Raw genomic sequence first — 26,600 nt, 5'->3', positions numbered from 1 at the left:
ATTATTATGAGAGAGGAACTACATCTCCGTCTCTTTATGTTTCCAACACGATAGAATTGCAAGAAACTGCTTATACTATGCATTGGCCTTTACTTGGTGTGCATGAATTGTTCTTTTATGACATGCCGATGCATAGGAAGAGAGTTAGACATTGTTGTTTCATGATATATGTTACTTTGTGCTCACTACTAAATTACAAATCATTGTTAATTAAAATTGGCTTTGATATACCTTGGGATCCGGGTGGATTCATTACTTGAGCACTTTATGCCTAGATTAATGGCTTTAAAGAAAGCGCTGCCAGGGAGACAACCCGGAAGTTTTAGAGAGTCATTTATTTTTGTTGAGTGCTTTCATATAGTTTAAAAACCAAAAAAAATAAAGAGGGCAACCTAAAAACTTTTCAAAAAGGAAAGTGAAAGTGAGAAAGACAAGCATTGTTGAAGTGGGAGCCAGCCTTGCACTTTGTTCATGCTCACGGAAACTTTGTGAATCTTGATTACACAAACTTTTCAGCATAAATAATTATCCCCTTGTATAATTCCATTGTATTATAAAAATAATGTGCCAAGGTTTTCCTTTAGGATGTTTACAATGCTTGTTGGTTTGTACGGTGCAGGACAGAAACTTTGGCTGTAGTGCGCGATTTTACATTTTTAACAGGAATGTCAAATGGTTCCGATTTCTTTTGAACTGTCTTTATGTACAACTTGTTTATTTGTTCTAATTTTTGTAGAATTTTTGGGGTACAATAAGTATGGTGAATGTTCAGATTGCTACAGAATGTTCTGTTTTTGACAGATTCTGTTTTTGATGCATAGTTTGCTTGTTTTGATGAATCTATCAATTTATATCAGTGGATTAAGCCATGGAAAAGCTATATTACAATAGACACAATGCAAAAACAAAATATGAATTGGTTTGCTACAGTACTTAGAGTAGTGATTTGCTTTATTATACTAACGGAAATTACCGAGTTTTCTGTTGAAGTTTTGTGTGGATGAAGTGTCTAATCGAGGATGTCTCGATATGAGGAAAAGGAAGAGAGACAAGAGCTCAAGCTTGGGGATTCCCGAGGCACCACAAGTAAATATTCAAGGAGACTCAAGCGTCTAAGCTTGGGGATGCCCCGGAAGGCATCCCCTCTTTCTTCAACAAGTATCGGTATGTTTTCGCATTCGTTTCGTTCGTGCGATATGTGCAAGTCTTGGAGCGTCTTTTGCATTTAGTTTTTACTTTTATTTTATGCACCATGCTAGTATGAGATAGTCCTTGGTTGATTTATAGAATGCTCATTGCACTTCACTTAAATCTTTTGAGTATGGCTTTATAGAATGCTTCATGTGCTTCACTTATATCATTTGAAGTTTGGATTGCCTGTTTCTCTTCACATAGAAAATCGCCATTTGTGGAATGCTCTTTTGCTTCACTTATATTCGTTAGAGCGTGGGCATTTATTTTGTAGAAAGAATTAAACTCTCTTTCTTCACTTATATCTATTTAGAGAGATGACAGGAATTAGTCATTCACATGGTTAGTCATAAAATCCTACATAAACTTCTAGATCACTGAATATGATATGTTTGATTCCTTGCAATAGTTTTGCGATATAAAGGTGGTGATATTAGAGTCGTGCTAGTTGAGTCATTGTGAAATTGAGAAATACTTGTGTTGAGGTTTGCAAGTCCCGTAGCATGCACGTATGGTGAACCATTATGTAACGAAGTTGGAGCATGAGGTGTTCTTTGATTGTCTTCCTTATGAGTGGCAGTCGGGGACGAGCGATGGTATCCCTCAAGGGGCATGCATAGTAGTACTTTGCTTCGAGGGCTAATAAAATTTTGCAATAAGTATATGAGTTCTTTATGACTAATGTGAGTCCATGGATTATACGCACTTTTACCTTTCCATCATTGCTAGCCTCTTCGGTACCGTGCACTGCCCGTTCTCACCTTAAGAGTTGGTGCAAACTTCGCCGGTGCATCCAAACCCCGTGATATGATACGCTCTATCACACATAAGCCTCAGTATATCTTCCTCAAAACAGCCACCATACCTACCTACATGGCATTTCCATAGCCATTCTGAGATATATTGCCATGCAACTTCCATCATCATCATATACATGACTTGAGCATTTATTGTCATATTGATTTGCACAATCGTAAGATAGCTAGCATGATGTTTTCATGGCTTGTCCGTTTTTTTATGTCATTGCTACGCTAGATCATTGCACATCCTGGTACACCGCCGGAGGCATTGATATAGAGTCATATCTTTGTTCTAGTATCGAGTTGTAATATCGAGTTGTAAGTAAATAAAAGTGTGATGATCATCATTATAGAGCATTGCCCCATGAAAAAAAAGAAAAAAAAGAAAAAAAAGGGAAAGGCCAAAGAAGCCTAAATAAAAAAAGGGGGCCAAACAAACCCACCCAAAAAGAAAAAAAGAAAAAGAAAAGGGGCAATGTTACTATCCTTTTTCCACACTTGTGCTTCAAAGTAGCACCATGTTCTTCATATAGATTGTCTCCTATGTTGTCACTTTCATATACTAGTGGGAATTTTCCTTATAGAACTTGGCTTGTATATTCCAACGATGGGATTCCTCAAATGCCCTAGGTCTTCATGAGCAAGCAAGTTGGATGCACACCCACTTAGTTTCTTTTGTTGAGCTTTCATACACTTATAGCTCTTAGTGCATCTGTTGCATGGCAATCCCTACTCCTCGCATTGACATCAATTGATGGGCATCTCCATAGCCCGTTGATTAGCCGTGTCGATGTGAGACTTTCTCCTTTTTTGTCTTCTCCGCATAACCCCCATCATTATATTCTACTCCACCTATAGTGCTATATCCATGGCTTGCGCTCATGTATTGCGTGAGGGTTGAAAAAGCTGAAGCACGTTAAAAACTATGAACCAATTGCTCGGCTTGTCGTCGGGGTTGTGCATGATGGGAGCATTTTGTGTGACGAAGATGAAGCATGGCCAAACTATATGATTTTGTAGGGATAAGCTTGCTTTGGCCTTGTTGTTTTGAAAAGACATGATTGCTTTATTGGTACGCTCGAAGTATTATTGTTTTTATGTCAAATGATAGAATATTGCTTTGAATCACTCGTGTCTTAATATTCATGCTATGATTGGATATTTGATCAAGATTATGCTAGGTAGCATTCCACATAAAAAATTATCTTTTATATCATTTACCTACTCGAGGACGAGCAGGAATTAAGCTTGGGGATGCTGATACGTCTCCGTCGTATCTTTAATTTTTTATTGTTCCATGCCAATATTCTTCTACTTTCATATACTTTTGGAAACTTTTTATACTATTTTTGGGACTAACATATTGATCTAGTGCCCAGTGTCAGTTCCTGTCTGTTGCATGTTTTATATTTCGCAGAAACCCCATATCAAACAGAGTCCAAACGGGATAAAAACAGACGGAGAATTATTTTGGAATATTTGTGATTTTTGGGAGGAAGAATCAACTCAAGACGATGCCCGAGGTGGCCACGAGACAGGGGCCCACGACCACTCCAGGTGGGCGCGCCCCCCACCCTCCTGGGACCCTCGTAAGGCGGTTGATGCCCTTCTTTGACCGCAAGAAATCTAATATTTGGAAAACAATCTAGGCGAAGGTTTCAATCCAATCGGAGTTACGGATCTCCAGATATAAAGGAAACGGTGCCAGGGCAGAATCAAAGAACGCAGAAACAGAGAGATAGATCCAATCTCGGAGGGGCTCTCGCCCCTCCCACGCCATGGGAGCCAAGGACCAGAGGGGAAACCCTTCTCCCATCTAGGGAGAAGGTCAAGGAAGAAGAAGAAGAAGAAGAAGAAGGGGGGCTCTCCCCCCCTTGCTTCCGGTGGCACCGGAGCCCTGCCGGGGGCCATCATCATCACCGCGATCTACACCAACACCTCCATCATCTTCATCAACATCTCCATCACCTTCCCCCATCTATATTCAGCGGTCCACTCTCTCGCAACCCGTTGTACCCTCTACTTGAACATGGTGCTTTATGCTTCATATTATTATCCAATGATGTGTTGCCATCCTATGATGTCTGAGTAGATTTTTGTTGTCCTACCGGTGATTGATGAATTGCTATGATTGGTTTAATTTGCTTGTGGTTATGTTGTTGTCCTATTGTTCCCTCCGTGTCGCGTAAGCATGAGGGAGTACCGCTGTAGGGTGTTCTAATATGTTCATGATTCCCTTATAGTGGGTTGCTTGAGTGACAGAAGCATAAACCCGAGTAAGGGGATTGTTGCGTATGGGATAAAAGGGGACTTCATGCTTTAATGCTATGGTTGGGTTTAACTTAATGAATCTTTAGTAGTTGCGGACGCTTGCTAGAGTTCCAATCATAAGTGAATAAGATCCAAGAAAAGAAAGTATGTTAGCTTATGTCTCTCCCACATAAAACTTGCTATCGGTCTAGTAACGTAGTCAATTGCTTAGGGGCAATTTCACCACTCCTACCACCACTTTTCCACACTCGCTATATTTACTTTATTGCGTCTTTATCTAAACAGCCCCTACTTTTTATTTACACGTTCTTTATTATCTTGCAAACCTATCCAACAATACCTACAAAGTACTTCTAGTTTCATACTTGTTCTAGGTAAAGCGAACATCAAGCGTGCGTAGAGTCGTATCAGTGGCCAATAGGACTTGAGAGAGTATTTATTCTACCTTTAGCTCCTTGTTGGGTTCGACACTCTTGCTTATCGAAAGAGGCTACAACCATCCCATATACTTGTGGGTTATCATTCATCTGTGCAGCTTTTCGCCTTGGTGTGCAATCCTTTGAGAGGATTAATGGATAAGTTTTCATAGGGGGCGGGAAGAGGGGCCCTAGACACCATAATAAAGGGGTGATGTATGTTGTAAAGAACCTGAAAAGAAAAAATCAACTTAAAGAAGATAGATAGGGGTCCGGGTATGGTTGAGCCGTATATGTGGACTTTATCCTTGATATGCCTCCATCGCCGCCCATGGTATTTTGAGTGCATAATTATGAGCACGCAGTACATATGCTACTGTTTGGTTGGGGCAAAGACAGAGGCCGGATTGCTAATCGAGCTCCTGATGAGCTAGACTATCATTCTGTGGGGTAGGCCGGACTCGCTTGACAGAGTCTGGTGGCTTGACTGCCGATGTGGAGCTCGGATTGATAAGGCCGATCTATACTTCTGTTGCAAGGGCTGCGGTGTGTTCCTCAGTTTGGAGGGAGCGATCCATGTTTCCATGGACTGTTATAACACCGCCTGGTCCTGGCATTTTGAGTTTTAGATAAGCATAATGCGGGACCACATTGAAGCGGGGAACGCAGTTTGTCCGAGCAGTGCGTGATAGCCACTGCGGAAAGGGACGATGTCGAAGATCAAGTCTTTGCTTGGGAAGTTGTCCGGCAAATCGAATACGACCTCCAATGTGATTGAGCCCGCGCAGCGGGCCTCCACACCAGGTATTACTCCTTTAAAGGTAGTTTTGGTGGGTTTGATTCTTGACGAGTCAATACCCATTTTCCGTACTATGTCCTGATAGAGCAGATTAAGACTGTTGCCGCCGTCCATGAGGACTCTAGTAAGGTGGAATCCATCAATAATTGGCTCGAGGACCAATGCGGCTGAACCTCCATGACGGATACTGGTCGGATGGTCCCTGGGATCAAAGGTGATTGGGCATGCCGACCATGGGTAGAATTTTGGGGCGACTGGCTCTATTGCATAGACGTCCCTTAACGCGCGCTTGTGCTCCCTTTTGGGGATGTGAGTAGTGTATATCATGTTCACCATCTTAACTTCAGGGGGGAATTTCTTCTGTCCCCCTATGTTCGGTGGGCGAGGCTGCTCATCATCATCCTCGTTGGGCGACTGTTTCCCTGTGTGCTCGGTGTTTAATTTGCCGGCCTGCTTAAAAGCCCAACAGCTTTTGTTGGTGTGGTTGGCAGGCTTGTCAGGGGTGCCATGAATCTGGCAAGGTCGGTCGAGTATTCGGTCCAGGCTAGATGAACCGTCTTTGTTTCTTTTGAATGGCCTCTTCCACTGACCGGGCTTGGTGCCACTGAATCCGGCATTGACCGCCGTGTCTTCAGTATTGTCAGTGTTGCTTTAACGCTTGTTTTTGTTGCATCGGGGCCTGCCATTTCTGTTCTTTGCTTCAGAAGTGCCAGGATCGCTGGTACTGTTGTCGCTGCATGCAAGCCAGCTATCTTCGCACGCGCAAAAGTGGGTCATGAGTGATGTGAGGGCTGCCATAGACTTCGGCTTTTCTTAGCCGAGGTGTCGGGCAAGCCATTCGTCAAGGATGATGTGTTTGAAGGTTGCTAGAGCCTCAGCGACCGGACAGTCGACAATTTGGTTCTTTTTTACTAGGAATCAGGTCCAGAATTTTCTGGCTGACTCTCCGGGCTACTGGACTATGTGAGTAAGGTAATCGGCGTCCGGAGGCCGGATATAGGTGCCCTGGAAGTTGTCTCTAAAGGCATCCTCCAGGTCTTCGCAACTTCAAATAGAGTTTTCTAGGAGGTTGTTTAACTAGTGCCGAGCTGGTCCCTTAAGCTTGAGAGGGAGGTATTTGATGGCATGTAGATCATCACCGCGAGCCATGTGAATGTGGAGAAGGAAATCTTTGATCCACACTGCAGGATCTGTCGTGCCATCGTATGATTCGATGTTCATGGGTTTAAACCCTTCTGGGAACTGGTGTTCCATCACCTCATCAGTGAAGCATGGGGGTACGCGGCGCCTCTATATCGGGCCACGTCATGGCGCAGTTTGGATGGAGTCCATATGCCGTTTTCAGCCCGTGTGAAGTTATGCTTGTCGTGCTAGGCTTGATGACCGTCTTCTCGCGCTGGGGCTCGGATCTGTATATTGATCTGGTCTGACCAGCTCTATTATCTAGGTCATGTCGTAGGTCATAAGTGTATCCTGTAGCTATTGTCTCTTTACCTTTATGACGGGGTGGTGCAGGTGGGTGTTCGGCTTGAGTTGCCGCTCTGTCTTGGCCACGTGGTGGTCGGTCAGGTCCATCGGTAGCATTACGCTTAGGCGGTATAGGCTCTGGGGCCTCATCGTCGAATTGGGTAGCAGTTTGCGCTTCGGGTAACTCTTGGTTGGGCGTCTGAGGCCGTATTCCTCGGTTGCCAGGATATCAGTCCATCTGTCATTGAGCAGATCCTGATCAGCTTGAAGCTGTTGCTGCTTCTTTTTCAAGCTTCTTGCTGTGGCTATTAGCCGGCGCTTAAAGTGCTCTTGTTCGAAGGGTTCCTCTGGCACGATGAATTCTTTGTTGTCGAGGCTCTCGTCTTCTTCAGAGATTGGTACGTAATCATCATCCTCCAAACCCTCGTTCCCGATGGGATTGTCGGGGTTGACTTGCCCCTCCTCCTAATCATCATGTTCGTATGTTGGTTCGGCCGGGGCTTCTTAGTCTTCATCGTTATCCGGAGTATTGTTGTCTCTGATGCCGGTATTGCTATCTTTTTCTCGGCGTGGTTTAGAGCGGCGCAGCCACCGACGATGCTTTGGTGGTGCCTCAAGAGAATTATTCTCGACTGGGTCCTTCCCACCTTCGCCGTCATCCTCTTTGGGTGTATCCACCATATACACGTCATATGTAGAGGTAGCCATCCAGCGCCCGGTAGGCGGTGGGTTCTAGATTTGCTCTTCTCTGGTGTCATCGTCCATGACGTCGATGTCCTCGGAAGCGTAATTGAGCATGTTGGCTAAGTCCTTGACAGTGGCTATGAAGTTGGTGGTGGGTGGGATGTAAAATTCCCTACTCTCAGCCCCTAGTGCGGGCTGGGCATTATTCGGCAGTGATTCTTCCATAATAGCGAGAGACTGCATTAGGTCTAGAGCCTCGTTTAAGGGAAAGGTATGGATCAGAAATCGAGAATCCGTGGAGTGGGGTGGGACAAGAGTTCCTTGGCCGAGCTCGTGCAACACAGACCTCGAGAGTTGGGAGCTGGTGCGAGGAGGTGAGTCCGGCTTGGTGAGGGTAAAGGGGGCCAGGGGTGATTCCGGGCCGGCCGGTGAAGCGATTCCCTTCGTATCTCCGGTGTTGAGCTCTATGGCTGTGAAGAACCTAGCAGGCTCTAAAATCCCGTCTTCAGACTCGGTGAAGAGTTCCGAATCGGAGGCCGGAGCAGTGGTTGAGGTCGCGAACCCTTGGAAGATCAAGTCTCCTCGAATATCAGCGACATAGTTTAGGTTTCTGAAACTGATCTGATGACCAGGGGCGTAGTCGTCGATCTGCTCCAGGTGGCCAATCGAATTGGCATGCAGTGCGAAGCCGCCGAATACGAAGATTTGGCCAGGGGAAAGTCCCCATCAGGACGGTGTTGTTGTGGATGGTTGATGGAGCCATCGAACCTTCTGGTGACGACACAGTGGAACTCTCAATGAAAGCACCAAATTCGGTGTCAAAACCGGCAGATCTCGGGTAGGGGGTCCTGAACTGTGCGTCTAAGGATCGAAGGTAACAAGGAGGTAGGGTACACGATGTTTACCCAGGTTCGGGCCCTCTTAACGAAGGTAATACCCTACTTCCTGCTTGATTGACTATGATGAATATAGGGGTTACAAGAGTTGATCTACGTCGAGATAGTAATGGCTAATCCCTAGATGTTTGGCCTATATGATTGTGATCTTGCCCTATAGACTAAACCCTCCAGTTTATATAGACACTGGAGGGATCTAGGGTTGTACATAGTCGGTTACAGAGGAAGGAAAGTATGTGATCCGAACGCCAAGCTTGCCATCCACGCAAAGGGGAGTCCCGTCCGGACATGGGAAGGTTCCTTTATCTTGTATCTTCATGGCCCATCAGTCCGGCCCATATCACATAGCCCGAATGCCCGAGGACCCCTTAGTCCAAGACTCCCTTAGAGGGGAAACTACTTTGCCACCCTTTTTGAAGTTTCCCTTCTTTCCCTTGCTCTTCTTGAAACTAGTGGTTTTATTCACCATCAACACTTGATGCTCCTTCTTGATGTCTGACTCAGCGACTTTCAGTATCGCGAACAGCTGAGAGACTGACTTATTTGTCCCTTGCATGTTATAGTTCAAAACAAAGCTCTTGTCGCTAGGTGGTAGCGATTGAAGAACTCTATCAGTGATAGCCTCTGGCGGGAGCTCAGTTCCCAACTCAGCCAGATGGTTGTAGTACCCAGACATTCTGAGTATGTGCTCACTGTCAGGCCCGTTCTCCTCCATCTTGCAGGCATAGAACTTATCAGAGGTTTCATACCTCTTGATCCGGGCATTCTTCTCAAAGATAAACTTCAACTCCGGGAACATCTCATATGCTCCATGAAGTTCAAAATGCCTTTGAAGTCCCGGCTCTAAGCCATACTGCATGGCGCACTGAACTATTGAGTAGTCATCAACACGCGACTGCCAGGCGTTCACAACGTCTATAGTTGCTGGAGGGGGTGGCACACCAAGCGGTGCATCTAGGACATAAACCTTTTGGGCAGTCGTGAGGATAATCCTCATATTATGGGCCCAGTCTACAAAGTTACTTCCATCATCTTTCAGCTTAGCTTTCTCTAGGAACGCAATGAAATTCAGGGGAGCTACTATGCAAGCCATTGATCTACAACATAAATTTGCAATGGCAACTTTAGACTATTGTTCATGACAATGAGTTCAATTAATCATATTACTTAAGAACTCCGACTCAAATCGACATCCCTCCAGTCGTCCGAGTGTAACATGATCCAAATTCACCAACACAAGTCCGATCATCATATGAGATGAGGTGGTTTCGATTGTGAACATCTCCATGTTGATCATATCTACTATGTGACACATGTTCGACCTTTTGGTCTCTTGTGTTCCGAGGCCGTGTCTGTACATGCTAGGCTCGTCAAGTTTAACCCAAGTGTTACGCATGTGCAAAACTGGCTTGCACCTGTTGTATGCGAACGTAGAGTCTACCGCACCCGATCATCACGTGGTGCTTCGAAACGACGAACTTTTGCAACAGTGCACACTTGGGGAGAACACGATTTTATCTTGAAATTTTAGTGAGGGATCACCTTATAATGCTACCGTCGTCCTAAGCAAAATAAGACGCATAAAATGATTAACATCACATGCAAATCATAAGTGACATGATATGGCCATCAACTCGTGCTTTTGATCTCCATATCCAAAGCACCGACATGATCTACATCCTCATTGGCATGACACCATGATCTCCATCATCATGTCGCCAGCAGGGTTGTCATGCCAACCATGCTTCTACTACTATTGCTACCGCTTAGCTATAAAGTAAAGCATTACATAGCGCTTAATGATTGACACGCATGTCATACAATAATTAAAGACAGCCCTATGGCTCCTGCCGGTTGCCGTATGCATCGACATGCAAGTCGATATAAACTATTACAAACATGATCATCTCATACATCAAATATATTTCATCACGTCTTTGGCCATATCACATCACAACATACCCTGCAAAAACAAGTTAGACACCCTCTAACTGTTGTTGCATGTTTTATGTGGCTGCTATGGGTATCTAGCAAGAACGATTCTTACCTACGCAAAGCCACGATGGTTCTACAAGGACCGCCTTTGTCGAATCCAATTCAACTAAGGTGGGAGAGACAGACACCCGCCAGCCATCTTTATGCAACAAAGTCACATGTCAGTCAATGGAACTGGTCTCATGTACATGGACATGTAAAGTTGGTCTGGGCTGCTTCATCCCACAATACCGTTGAATCAAGAAAACACCAAGGAAGGAAGCAATCTGAATATCAACACCCACAAACTCCTTTGTGTTCTACTCGTGATGTCATCTATGCATAGACCTAGCTCATGATGCCACTATTGGGGAACATTGCATGGGAAACAAAAAAAATTCCTATGCTCACCAAGATCAATCTAGGAGATGAACATCTACGAGAGGAGAGGTTGCATCTACATACCCTTGTAGACCGCAAAGCGGAAGTGTTAAGAAACATGGTTGATGTAGTCGAACGTCTTCGCGATCCAATCATGATCCATCCCGCGAACTCCCGATCCAAGTGCCGGACGGACGGCACCTCCGCGTTCAACACACGTATGGCTTGTTGATGCCTTCACCTCCTCGATCCAGCGAGCGATGGTGAAGTAGTAGCTCAAGTCCTCCAGCATCACGGCGGCATGGTGGCGGTGGTGGTGGAGAAATCTTGGCAGAGCTTCGCTAAACACTACTGAGAAGAAGATGGCTACGAGGGAGAGGGAGGGCAGCATCGTGGCATAGATGGGTGCAGCTGCTCTCTCTCTCTACCCCTCTATATATATGCGGAAAGGAGGAGGAGGGCCGCCCTAGGGTTCCCTAGGGGGGGCGGCGGCCACCATGGGGAAACCCTAGATGGGTTTTGGTGCGCCTCCCCCCCCCCCCCCCGGAGCCTTGGCCCCAAAGGCAAAGGGGGTGGTTTCCCTAGGGGAGCGACCCCACCCCTTCTGGTTATGTGGGAAAGGGTGAGGGGTGCACAACCCCTTAGTGGGCTGGTTTGCCCCCTCCCCTTGGGCCATCGGCCCCCCAACACTTGTTGGGTCCCTTAAAACCCCTTTCGGTCATGCTAGTCACCACCAGGTACCCCCGGAACAATTCCAGACTCCAATACCCTTCGTCCAATATATCAATCTTCACCTCCGGACCATTCTAGTGTTCCTCGTCATGTCCGGGATCTCATCTGGGACTCCGAACAACCTTCGGTAACCACCATAATGACTGAACTATACTTATATCGTCACCAAATGTTAAGTGTGTAGACCCTGCGGGTTCAAGAACTATGCAGACATGGCCGAGACACCTCTACGGTCAATAACCAATAGCGGGACCTGGGTGCCCATATTGGTTCCTACATATTATACGAAGATCTCATCAGTCGAACCTCAATGTCAAGGATTCTGCTAATCTCGTATGTAGTTCCCTTTGTCTATCGGTATGTTACTTGCCCAAGATTCGATCGTCAGTATCCTCATACCTAGTTCAATCTCGTCACCGGCAAGTCTCTTTACTCGTTCCGTAATACAAGATCCCATGGCTAACTCATTAGTCACATTGCTTGCAAGCTTACTATGATGTTGTATTAACGAGTGGGCCTTGAGATACCTCTCTGTCATACGGAGTGACAAATCCCAGTCTTGATCCATGCCAACTCAACAGACACCCTCGGAGATACCTGTAGAGCACCTTTATAGTCACCCAGTTACGTTACGATGTTTGGTACACACAAGGTTTTCCTTCGATGTCAGTGAGTTGCATGATCTCATGGTCATAGGAACATATACTTGACATGCAGAAAATGATAGCAATAAACTTGACATGATCATATGCTACGTTTATAGTCTGGGTCTTGTCCATCACATCATTCTCCTAATGATGTGATCCTGTTATCAAATGGCAACTCATGTTTATGGCTAGGAAACCATAGCCATCTTTGATCAACGAGCTAGTCCGGTAGAGGCTTACTAGGGACGTGTTGTTGTCTATGTATCCACACATGTATTTGAGTTTCGAGTCAATACAATTATAGCATGGATAATAAACGATTATCATGAACAAGGAAATATAATGATAACCACTTTATTATTGCCTCTAGGGCATATTCCCAACATCCATAATCAGCAAGTTGGTGTCCAACACCATCCATTGAAGATTCTGATTACTCATCTTCGGCTCCAACTGTTGTTGCTTGAGTCATTGATGAGGAGGACGACACCACTTCACCAGCTATGGCTTCACGGCATCACGATACTGCATCAGGCCCTTCTGCACCGCCCAACTCCAACATCAACCCGGCTGCCCCAACATCTTCACCAACACCTCTGGGGAATGCTTAGACACCCTATGTCTTACTTCCTTTTTGGTCATTCATGACAAAAGGGGGAGAAGCATATGGGTTGACAGTCTTCAAGCGGGTTCATATGGGTCTGGTGCTATATTTTGTTTAAGTTCTGCAACTCTCATTTTTGAACTATTGGTTTTGAGTTGCAACACTTAAGTCCAGATGGGATGTGTGCTACATTTTCTGCTATCCTTGATTGCATGGCTAAGTTCCTATCTTATGCACATGAAGTAATTCTGCAGACTCCCTTTTTCATTGTGCATGTCATTATCTTCACTACATTTTTGTATGCATGATGAATTGTCTTCATGAATTGAGGGTGATCTCCACAAAGAAAAACATGCAATCTGCATTTGCATTCAAAGGAAAATTACTTATATGCACATCTTCAGGGGGACCCCTTTCAACTTCATGAAGCCAATGACCATGTACTTTATCTTTCACATATTTTTGTCCCCATTGAAAACTTCAACCAGTTTGTCATCAATCACCGAAAAGGGGGAGATTGTAAGTGCATCTAGTGCCACCCCTAGTTGGTTTTGGAGTACTGACGACAAACGTGGTTGAGGGACTAATGCGTTTGTGAGAATTGCAGGATAACACGGGTAGATGTCCATCATTGATTCAGTTTTCCTACCAGAGATGACCCCCAAAATGTGTGAAGACATTAAAGAAAATGGTGGTTCAAGAAGACACTCACGTCGAAGATAATAAAGTGTGAAGACATTCGTTTGAAGACAATGGAGTGCGAATACGTTGTTTCTTTCGTAGTTTCATTTTCTTCTTTCTTGAGTCATAGGAACCACTGAACTGTTAAGTGGGGTCCAAGTGACCAAAGTCAGAGAAAATGATGTGATGCTCAACCCAAATCCTATGTCTTCGAGTGAAGACAATGAGAGAAGATCTTATTGAGAGTTGGATGAGTCAGCTTGGCTTGTAGCCCAAGTCAAGCTGTCGCGTGAGTCTGGAATTCGACCGTTGGACACGTGTCAATTCCTTAGTGGCCCACGGTCATTTTGGACATATTATGTCGGGTTGCCTCCTGGCTATAAATAGCCCTACACCATGAATTGGTGTCTACTCAGAGTTAGTACACGGCTTTTGTCGTCTGAGAGGAACCCACCTCCGAAGCCTTTGAGAGAGAATCCTTGTGAGGACAAAACCCAAAACACCCAAATACCAAATAGTGTTGGCATCACTGAAGTCTTTCTCTACGCGTGATCTAAAGACTTATTACACTTGAAGACTGTGTATCTTCCAGTCGGTTAGGTGTCACGTTTTGAGGATCGAAGAGTCATTGTGGATCACTGATGAATGAAGTCTGTGAAGGTTTGGAAGTCTACCTTGAAGACTTACCAGAGTGATTGGACGAGGACTAAGTGTCCTTAGCTCAAGGGGAATAAGGTGAAGACAGGGTCTTCTGAGTTCAATCTCAGCCTCCCTAACCAGATGTACACTTCTCACAGCAACTGGAACTGGTCTATCAAATCTTTGTCTTCACCAAGCAACTGGTTCTATCCCCTACCTCCTTTACATTTCAGTTTGTCTTCGTGAAATCATTGTTTGCTTGTCTGATCTGTTTGACTTCATTGTGTGAAGACTTTCACTCTGTCCATGTGTTTGGCTTCATATTGTCTTCCTGTTCCGATCTGTTATACCTAGCTGCTATTAGTTTTCATCCTTTCCTTGTATTGCTTCCTTGACTATGGTCTGTCTAGTGTAGTCTATCTTCCGCTACATATTATATAAGTGTTATTTGGTTATCTGTAGAAGATCTTGCGTCTTTCGAAGACGATCATAAAAATCGCCTATTCACCCCACCCCGCCCCCCTCTAGGCGATAACTAACACTTTCAACTTTGGAGACGTATCAGCGGCCGCCGAGCCCACCTCGGCAACTCCTCCTGCCACTCGCACACGACATCAGGGCTCGATTCCGGTGGCTAAGCGCGCCGTAAAAGGTCGCCAGAGGAGAGAGGATTGGTCGCCGGAGAAGAGGATTTCGGCGGAGGGGGATAGGGGAAATGAAGTTCGCTGGACCTAAAATGCCCATGCTCTGGTATATATTGCAAATTTGGTGGCGGTTTACGGGCCTCCCGTAAAAAAATTATGGGACCTGTTTGGGATGGGTTTTTTGCGCGTACTATAAATCAGCCAGAAAAACATGGCCCGGCGAACTTTTATGAGATCTGCTAGAGATGCTCTAAGGTTTGTCACGGCCTAGTGTGAAAGAGCCCTTTCTCATCTTTCCTCTTTCCGGCAATTTTTTCCCGCATTTCCTATGTGTTGCCATAAGCACATGTTACATTGTATTTAACCCCCAAAAAGTGCATGTGAGGTGTGATTCAAACACATGACATCCTCGTCTAGGTGCATGTGAGGTGTGTTTCAAACACATGACCTCCTCGTCTAGTGTGAGCTACGGTAGCCAACTAGACAACTCACCCTGATGTGATTAGTTACATCCCTTTTATTATTTTCTTTTTCTTTTCCTTTTTCTCCTTTTCTCAAAATGCTTGAACTTTTTTAATCAATATCGATGAACTTTGTTCAAATTGATGAACTTTTTTAAAAAATATGGTGATTTTTTTGAATTCATGAACATTTTTTTAAAAATTGATGAGTTTTTTGAATTCGTGGTCTTTTTTTTGAAAATCAATGAACATTTTTCAAATTTGATGATCTTCTTTATAATCGGTGAACTTTGTTTTGCAAAACCAATGGATTTTATTTCAAATTTATGTACATATTTTCAAAATGGATGAACTTTTTAATTTTAGGATTTTTTTCAAAATCACTGTGATCTTTTTCGAATTCATGTTTTTTCTTTTCAAAATGCATGAACCTTTTTTCTATTTCGTGAACTATTTTTCATTCACTAATTAGTTTTTGATTTTTAGTATTTTTGCCCCTTTCCAAAAGTCAGTGACTGACCGGTGAACTGGTCAACCATCAACCAATCAACCTTGACCGAGCGAACAAGGCGAATGTGCGACAAGCGACATGATAGCCTTAATAGTGGGCCGGCCCAAATTGCGGGGCGCGTGGGCGCTAGTTCTCCTAAAAGGCGCTCCCGACGGGGAGCTTCCATTTTCTCCACCCAAAAAGCTGGCATTTCCTATTTGGCCCTGCAGGCACCGGTTATAACCTGTTAGTTCTCCTAAAAGGCTCTCGCGGCGAGGAGCTTCCATTTTCTCCATCCAAAAAGCTGGCATTTCCTATTTGCCCTGCAGGCGCCAGTTATAACCTGTTTCCGCAAAGCGGTGCCTGCAGCCGATTTAGCTAGGCTCGGCCCAGTTCGCTCGCTCAGCCTCTCTTTCGTTCACGTTACCAAAGAACAAAAAGCGCTTGCGATGAGGAGCTTCCATTTTCTCCACCCAAAAAGCTGGCATTTCCTATTTGGCCCTGCAGGCGCCGGTTATAACATGTTAGTTCTCCTAAAAGGTGCTAGCAATGAGGAGCTTCCATTTTCTCCATCCAAAAAGCTGGCATTTCCTATTTGCCTTGCAGGTGCTGGTTATAACCTGTTTCCGCAAAGCAGCGCCTATATGCGACCCTATCCTAAAGGAACTTGAAGGTCCCACCAAGGATAGAAGCGCATATTTGAGATGCTTCTGCAAGGTGGATATCATTACATCATATCATTACATAATAGTTGGGGATACATACAAGAGGCATACAATGCCACATGAATACAACAACATCATACATAAGAGCAACATCCGACTACGGATGAGACACAAACAGAAACTCAAACGACATCCACCCTGCTAGCCCAGGATGCCGACCAGGAAACTATCCCCTGAACAAAGAAGAAGCAGAAGAAGAACTCCAAAACAAGTAAACATCGCTCTCACGTCATGATCATCGCATTACCTGTACCTGCAACTGTTGTTGTAGTAATCTATGAGGCACGAGGACTCAGTAATCCCATTTCCATGGGTATCAAGACTAGCAAAGCTTAATGGGTAAGGAATGGATAGTGGTGACGTTGCAGCAAGTGACTAAGCATGTACGGTGGCTAACTTGCTAATACAAGAATTAGATGAGAAGCTACGCAAACGGTCGCAAACTAGTAATGATCAAGAAGTGATCCTGAACTACTTACGTTCAAACATATACACCATTGTGTTCTCTTCTCGACCCACTCAAAAAGAGACCATCATGGTTACACATGCGGTTGGGTATTTTAATTCGAATCTGGTGTCAAGTCTTCTATAACCGGATATTAACAAATTCCCATCTGCCACATAACCGCGGGCACAGTTCTCGAAAGTTTAAACCCTGTAGGGGTGTCCGTCCTGGTTCCATTCATACGCCAATGCACGCCCAAGGATCGCCAAGTCCCTCGACATCTTCTTCCTCTACTCGTCTTCTTCACGGACAGCAAGTCTACCGGAGTTCATCGCCTCCTCGCCGTCGATATTATGCATTCCCGGTATCTTCAACTTGTCATAAGTATACTAGGTATGCCCACCTCCATTACAAAGTTCTTCCTATCATCGATCGGTCCCCGTAGATATCGCTAGGGTCGTGCCATCGTCGTGCTCTTGATGCTCCGGCTATGTCTGAAACTTTCAGTGTAGTTGGTGTTCCTCTATATCACCTGCAGGTCAAGTCCCGCACTCGCACAGCACGCCCGCGTCTTCGCATCTCCCAGCACAGCCATCGCCTTGCCATGCCTCGCTGCCGCGGCCGATATGAGCTCCTGCTCAAGCTCATTCTCGAAGCCCATGTTCTGCCTCTCGCGCACACGCATCTGCACACGCGCACGCCGCAGCTCGCCCATAAGCCTCCCCATGCCCAGCTAGCGCCTATCGCCGCCATCTCGCCATGACCACGCCCGAGTTCGAGCTCGAGTCGCTGCAGGCACGCGTTCTGTAGCTAACCCTCACCAGTTTCCGCACGCCCGTTGTTGTCTTATAGCCGCAGTCGCTGTCGCGTTTGCTGGCCACGACACCCCCGAGTACCCTGTGTGTTCGCTGGAGAAGAAGGCCAGGCATTTTGCTTCAAAAGGAGTCATGGCCCTTCTCCTCCACTAACAAGCAGCTAGAGCAGTGGCTAGTAGCTATGCATCCATCCATGAGGTCCTGGGTTCAAATCCAGCTCTCCCTCCCTTTTTATTTTTGTTGTTGTTGTTTCAGTTATTCCACATGCACACTCACCCTTGCCGCATCAGGCCTTATACAATGGGAGGTGCTTAGAGAGATGCTTAGAAAAATAAACCTGGTTTTTCTGAAGCACCGGTGCCTATTTCTATAGGAAAGATGCTTTGTTAAGCGTCTATCCTGTACAAATAAGCACCGGTGCTTAAGAAAAGCCTGGTTTATTTCTCTAAGAACCTTCCCTAAGCACCTCCCATTGTACAAGGCCTCGGCAAGTCCCGCTGCTCATTTGCATCCAGCCACGGACACAGAGCGAGCCATCTCTGTTTCCATTTTCAGTTTCGTCAGATCAGCACCAAAGCATAGTTCATGTTGAGCGTAAGGCATTCCTTAGCAGAGTTCTATCATAGCCCATCTGGTTAATAGAGCATGCATGTATCGAAGGGGTCTCGGATCAAATCCCAGGCGCCCCTGGTTCTTTTTCATCAACTTTTTGCACCAATTTTTTGCTCACTCAGATCAAGCCCTTGTTCTTCTTCATGTCGGGCCTAGCCCCTCTCTTATCACCAACACACCGGTATCCCATTGGTCTTCAAAGTGTGCATCGATCCAGCATGTTTGGGGTTCGAATCCTAGGAGACCCTTTTTCTGCACTATCTCCTTTTAATTTTTGCTCACACACACTCATCCATTTCGCCAGATCCACCTTGGGCTTTGCACAGTGCGCTGCATTTGGCCCGTAGACATTTTTTTTTCTCATTCTGTGATTTTGTCACATATCCAGTGCATGCATATTTTCAGAAATGCCATTAAAACTGCATTGCTCATATCTAAATACCCATGCATCCAAATGAAACATGTCGTATATGTAAAATGCTTAGAATTTCATGTACTTTCACAATATCCAACTTTCATCCATGTTAAAATATTTAAAACTGCTGTTTGCATTAATATGTATAAATGACATGTTAAAATGGTTTATTTCATAACTAAAAAACGTAGCTCGGAATTAAATGTTCTTTATATGTAAATGGGGTAGAAAAATGCATAGATTAACATGGTCTAATTCATTTTCCTATTTAACAACTTTAAAATAATGTTTAGGGCAGAACAGTACCAAACTCGAAATATGCACACGGGGATATCCGGAATTGTTGTTTGTTGTTCCGACCTCATTTAAACTTGTCTAGATAGGTAGTTTTATTATGTTTCACCTCTTGCCATGTTAACCAACATTTAATCTTGTCATGCATCATACTTGGTTGAGCATCATGTCATGTTTATGTGTTGTGTGTTTACCATGTTGTTTGCCTCTTTCCGGCTGTGCTTCTTCTCGATAGTTCCTATTTCGTTGCGATCGTGAGGATACATTTGACTACACTTGGTTCGTCTATGCCCATTCGTCTTTTTCATGGACTCGTTCTTCTTCCTAGCGGGATTTCAGGCAAGATAACCGTTACCCTGGATCTCACTACTATCATTGCTATGCTAGTTGTCTCTATGCTATCGCTATGTCGCGCTTCCTACCACTTGTTTATCAAGCCTCCCAAATTGCCATGTCAGCCTCTAACCTTTTTTTCACCCTTCCTAGCAAACCGTTGTTTGGCTATGTTACCGCTTTGCTCAGCCCATCTTATAGCGTTGTTAGTTGCAGGTGAAGTTGAAGATTGCTCCATGTTGGAACATGTTTATGTTGGGATATCACAATATCTCTTATTTAATTAATGCATCTATATACTTGGCAAAGGGTGGAAGACTCGACCTTATGCCCGGTGTTTTGTTCCACTCTTGTCGCCCTAGTTTCCATCATACCGATGTTATGTTCCTTGATTTTTGCGTCTAACACGGTGAGGGGTATGGGACCCTCTTGACAGTTTGCTTTGAATAAAACTCTTCCAGCAAGGCCCAACCTTAGTTTTACCATTTGCCTAATAACAACTAAAACTTAAAATAGGGGATCTTCTCCGGACCCCTAGTATTTTGAATCAACCCCCCGGGCCAGTGCTCCTCTGAGTGTTGTTCCAAACCCTCAACCGCCAGTGACCGCCAGGGGCAACTCTGGATTTGGCCTACCGGAAGTTTGGATAATCCGGTGTGCCCTGAGAACGAGATACACGCGGCTCCTATCGGGATTTGTCGGCACATTCGGGCGGTCTTGCTGGTTTTGTTTTACCATTGTCGAAATGTCTTGTGCACCGGGACCCCGAGCCTAATCGGATGTCCCGCGATGGAGGATTGTCTCCGCGGATCATGATCTTATAATGGGCTAAGTTGGGACACCCCTGCAGGGTTAAAATTTTCGAGAGTCGTGCCCGCGGTTATGTGGCAGATGAGAATTTGTTAATATCCGGTTATAGAAGACTTGACACCAGATTCAAATTAAAATACCCAACCGCGTGTGTAACCGTGATGGTCTCTTTTTGAGTGGGTCGAGAAGAGAACACGGTGGTGTTATGTTTGAATGTAGGTAGTTTAGGATCACTTCTTTATCATTACTAGTTTGCGACTGTTTGCGTAGCTTCTCATCTAATTCTTGTATTCGTAAGTTAGCCACCATACATGCTTAGTCGCTTGCTGCAACCTCACCACTATCCATTCTTTACCCATTAAGCTTTGCTAGTCTTGATACCCATGGAAATGGGATTGCTGAGTCCTCGTGCAGATTACTACAACAACTGTTGCAGGTACACGCAATGCGATGTTCATGACGTGAGAGCGATGTTTACTTGTTTTGGAGTTCTTCTTCTGCTTCTTCTTTGTTCAGGGGATAGGTTCCTAGTCGGCAGCCTGGGCTAGTAGGGTGGATGTTGTTTGAGTTTCTGTTTGTGTTTGATCCGTAGTCGGATGTTGCTCTTATGTATGATGTTGTTGTATTCATGTGGCATTGTATGCCTCTTGTATGTATCTCCAACTATTATGTAATGGTATGATGTAATGATATCCACCTTGCAAAAGCGTCTCCAATATGCGCTTCTATCCTTAGTGGGACCTTCGAGTTCCTTTAGGATAGGGTTGCATACAGGTGGGAGTCGAACCAAGGACTTCCTGCTTCACAGCTCACTCCAGTAACCACCCCGCCACAAGATCATTTTATGCTAAGTTGCACCACTCATTAACCTTTAACATCTTTTCATTTCGTTTCTTCTGTTTTTAGGTTTTTTCGTTTTTCTGTTTTATTTTTTTCCCATCTTCCTCATTCGGTGATTTGTTTTCAAAATCAGCCACATTTTTCAAAAATTGATGAACTTCTTTCAAATGAACTTTTTTCTAATTCATTGAACTTTTTCGAAATCTGGTAAAAAAATCCAAATTCGATGAACTTTTTCCTTCGAATTTGTGAACTTTTTTCAAAATCGATGAACTATTTATTCAAACTCGGTGAACTTTTTGTCAAAATCAATGAATTTTTTTCAAAACAGATGAACCTTTTTCCAAAAGCGGTGAAATTTTTAAACTTTTTCATAAAGGTTTTCCAAGATCAGTGAACTTTTTTAGGTTTGTGAACTTTTCTTTTAAAATGATGAACTATATTTCTCAAAACCGATGAACTTTTTTCTGAAAATGGTGAACTTTTTAAACTTTTTCATAAAGGTTTTCCAAAATCAGTGAAGTCTTTTAAGTTTGTGAACTTTTCTTTTATAATGATGAACTATTTCTCAAAATCGATGAACTTTTTTGAACTTTGTGAATTTTGTCTCAAAATCCATGAACATTTTTAAATTCACGATTTTAGAAAAGTAAAGAAATAAACTAAATGATAAATAAGCAGCGGGGCCATGCTAGTTCACCTACGCTTAGCGCCATTAAAATTCATAAGTGGCCAATTGGTATTGTGGTTGGCTAAGTTCGATCATGCCTTGCCTTCTAGAGTGGTGCGAGTTTGATTCCTAAAGCAGCCTCTATTTTTTGCGATTTTCTGACGATTTCTGTTAGCTGCCTTTCCATCGCGGGCCGGCCCAACAATGGCGATCGAACCGTACGCGTAGCGGCGTATACGTATATTTTCCTGTGCGGCCCAAGGGGTCCTCCGCCAGTGGTACATAAAACATACACATTATATGTGTGAACTCGTGAGCAGATCTTCAAGATGGATATCATTTCACATGTAAATCGAGTAAAGGGGCAGCATCAAAACTCCTTGTCACAATGTAAAATAGCTAGTCTCATGCCTCGTAATTTTTGTATACTAGTAGTAATCATGGCGGGACTGCCCAGTTAGTGCATCACTGAGGGCGAAGAGTTTCAAAATCACTAATTAAATGGTATTCCTTGCAAAGGTCACTCTCATCTTCTCTGTTGGTGATGACACTTGAGTTTGTATGTGCTTTTATTTTCTAAGATTCATGTTTCAACACATTTTATCTCTTGAACCATGCATCCAAATAACGAATTATTTTCTCCGTTGCGTTTCTTGCATCGAGCTCATCGAAATTATATCCAATGTTGATAGGTTTTCATAAACTTTTTTCAAACAAAATCTATACTTCTAACTAGTAGTAACTTGTGCTTCCAAACTTTAGTAACCCATGCTTCCAACTAAACTAATTTATACTTCACCTTTGGAAAAGCACAACTGTGCTTCACTCCGAGAACAAAAAAATAGAAACTGAAAAACACAAAAGAGAAAGACTAACAGAAACCAAAAAAGAAAAAGAAAAGGGAAACCGAAAATCTAAAATGAAGACGTAAACCGGAAAACCCGCGCAGTTCACTTTTTTGAGAAAGCACGTAAAACCATAATTTGTGCTTTACAAGGAAGCACATTTGTCTAAATCAACGAGAATTAATATGGATAGGAGGAGTATCAACGTGTAATAATATTGTTGGGCCATTGTTGGGCCGGCCCGCGATGGAAAGGCAGCTAACAGAAATCGTCAGAAAATCGCAAAAAATAGAGGCTGCTTTCGGATACTCCTCCTATCCATATTAATTCTCGTTGATTTAGACAAATGTGCTTCCTTGTAAAGCACAAATTATGGTTTTACGTGCTTTCTCAAAAAAGTGAACTGCGCGGGTTTTCCAGTTTACGTCTTCATTTTAGATTTTCGGTTTCCCTTTTCTTTTTCTTTTTTGGTTTCTGTTAGTCTTTCTCTTTTGTGTTTTTCAGTTTCTATTTTTTTGTTCTCGGAGTGAAGCACAGTTGTGCTTTTCCAAAGGTGAAGTATAAATTAGTTTAGTTGGAAGCATGGGTTACTAAAGTTTGGAAGCACAAGTTACTACTAGTTAGAAGTATAGATTTTGTTTGAAAAAAGTTTATGAAAACCTATCAACATTGGATATAATTTCGATGAGCTCGATGCAAGAAACGCAACGGAGAAAACAATTCGTTATTTGGATGCATGGTTCAAGAGATAAAATGTGTTGAAACATGAATCTTAGAAAATAAAAGCACATACAAACTCAAGTGTCATCACCAACAGAGAAGATGAGAGTGACCTTTGCAAGGAATACCATTTAATTAGTGATTTTGAAACTCTTCGCCCTCAGCGATGCACTAACTGGGCAGTCCCAATAAATGACCACGAGGTTTCGCTAAAGAAAAGGAACCAATAACGTAGGGGCGGGGGTGTCATCCAAGCAAACTATTGTTTTTTACTGGACGGTTTTCGGAGGAACGTCGTGATCTAGGGGAGTGTTCTCTCAAATAAGCCACCGAAACTGAAGCTCAAGAATTGTCATGATATAAGTGATATATTTATCACGCTATTCTAAAATATTTGCCTTGTCATAAAGAAAGAAATTGACATGCTCAAAGAAAAGATTAGCCTGGTTGAGCAGGGTTGTCATGCTCAGTAGAGTAACTGTCATGCGTTTTTAGGGATTTGCCACGATGTGACATAGAGAATTGCCGGCCCAAAAAGAAAATTGCCATGCTGAAAGAAAGGATTTGGCATGATACATCAACATGAAATGGTGAAATTCCCATGCTCTAGAAACAGAATATTTTCATTTCGTATGTTTCCGCTCAGATTGTCATCCTCAACGAACCGTTTAATGCCGTCAACTCCTAGTTCCTCAAAAAAGGATGTGTGTGTGTGTGTGCGCGCGCGCACGCGCCGGGGGGTGGGGGTGGGGGGGCTTTAGGATTCGCATATGGGATTCGAATCACCTAAGGGCATTCATTTGGAAAGGCTAAAAATCTAGCATCATTTTGTACCATTTGGAAAAAAAGACAACGAGGGGTACATATGCTCTACCATTTTATCGAGTTTTTGGATGTTATTTTATTTTGGTCAATTTCACACTAATATTAAAAAAAGATGCTAAGGAGTTCTTTTTTAATTTCAAAATTATCACAAATAAAAAAATTCATGAATTTAAAAAGTATATACAAATGTCCCGAGTTTAAAAATTTGTATATACACTAATTAAGTGGTATTCCTTGCAAAGGAATTCCTGGATTTTTAAAAATGTCCCAACTTTAAAAAAAATCACGAATTTTAAAATTTATAAATGTTCATGAATTTGAATAAGTGCTCTTAGATTCCAAAAAGTTATCCCAAATTGCAAATAAAAGTTATGAATTCAAAAATTGTTTTCGTATTATATTTTTTGTCCGAATTTTAAAAATGTTCAAGAATTTGAAAATGATCCATGTTTCCAAAATTGGGAAAAATATGGAAAACACAAAAAATGAAAAAGGACAAAATGATAGAAATGCAAAAAAGAAGAAAAAACAGTAGGAAAAAACGAAAGTTCGGCTCAAGGAAGGTTCGAAAACCTTCCCAAAACCGGTGTGAACAAATAGCCCAAAAATCCCAAAGCGGAATGGCACATAATGCACTAGGAGTTCGCATTTTCTCGGCACCCTCGCCCTACGCGTGCAACGGGAATTGCCCTCGTCGTCTTGTGGCACAATTGCAATATGTGTAGCTCGAGTGCATCTTCATCGCAGGTGGCCGCATTGATACCACCCTTCAGAGGAACATGAGAATAACATGCATAGGAGAAGAATTCAAGAAAATGTTCCCAACTTTTATGGGAGAAAGGCGAGGTCGTCAGATCATGCATAGTTTACTCGGCGAAGCAATCATCTCATTTCCTCTTCCCTTTTTTTGGTCTCCAAACACCAGTTTTAGTGCTAGCTCCCACTCCTTGAGCGGTACAAAATAGATGATTACTGGAATCAGGGTTTGTGTATGAAGATTACACTAACCCAAAAGATATCTTTTGATTCTTTTCAAATCAAGATGTATAGATCCATGTATCTGCATGTATAGATTATGTTCATGGAATAATGAAAATGTGTAAGAGAACTATTTGCCTCTGTCATTCTATGAGTCACTTCCTTTTTGTGTATGACCCCCCACTCCCTTTGGCAGCATCTAATACTTTGAGTTGCTGAGTTGATAAAGAGATGGTTGAATCAAAAGTATTCCTTTTTTGAAGTTCAAATTTTATTAGAGGACAATATCTATATTATAACTTATTCCATTAACAAAACTTAATGGTGTATATGATATATCAGATGTAGAAGTAGGCTAACACTTCCTTTGGCAAATAGGAGGTTTCCAAATTCATGCCCAAGTAAAAAGGGTCTAACTTCCAAACTATGTCTTTTTTCATTCGTTCTCCTCTTGTTTTTTTCTCCATCTATAACTGGAATTGAATAACCCAGTTGAAGGGGAATCGTCATACGAATGTAATGTACTCTAGGGCCCAGAATATGCCATATTCTTCTAACTTTTCCATATAGTTGATGGATATTCACAATAATACCATGGCTTGGAAAGTTTTTGAATAAGTAGGGGGAATTTGTTGATCCTCTAGATGTATAACACACGTAGGGTTTTTAAACCAAATACCTTACCGACAATTGAAGTAAACATGTTAGTAATGGAAGCCTCTTCAAATAGGTCTAATGGATGGATCTCGAATGATAGGAAATATCTCTCCAAGACGTACATATGACTTTCATCGAATATGGCTTTCCATGTATTTTCTATAGGGATCTATGAAGGTCGACTATGAAATTATGTTTACTCACTTTAAATTGAGTATATGTTCCCCTCCTTTCACGCTAGGATGAGTAATCCTTTATTTTTCATATCCATATGGCCTAGTCCTTAGGTTTCTGAAATCATGTAATGGAAAAATAAGTGCCAATGGGTATCCCAAAAGGAGGGTCAAAATGGGCATAATCGATATAAGTCCATAGACTTCTTATAATAAGTAAAATATTGAAATACTAATTGATAGCACATCTACCCTATCGATTACCATTTCAACGTCAAATCCACCTTATTTTGTAGAGATATTACTTGCAATATGAGAAGAATCTAACCTATCTATTTAACACCTCTAAATCAATTTCATTCATTGCTAAAACATTAACTACAACCGAAAATACTAAGTATTCAAACTTCTTGCTACTAACACCAACTACAAAAGGAATAATGCATCAAAGACTATATGACTAGCTCTTACAGTAAATGGCACGTGCCATGGACGTGTAAAATTTTAAAAATATAGTCAAATGTCGGAATTCGGGCCAGTGAAATGATGACAATTTTTTACTACATTTTTTATAATCAATATTAATACATTTTTGTTTTCAAGTAAGATGTGGGGGCGCATCTAGAGGGGGCCCGTTGGTGCCATGGCATCCCATTCAAAATTGTG

Source organism: Triticum aestivum, chromosome 5B, assembly GCF_018294505.1.
Source record: "Triticum aestivum cultivar Chinese Spring chromosome 5B, IWGSC CS RefSeq v2.1, whole genome shotgun sequence".
Classification (NCBI taxonomy): domain Eukaryota; kingdom Viridiplantae; phylum Streptophyta; class Magnoliopsida; order Poales; family Poaceae; genus Triticum; species Triticum aestivum.
The sequence above is the reverse complement of the archived record's forward strand: the minus strand, read 5'-3'. Positions refer to the sequence as shown.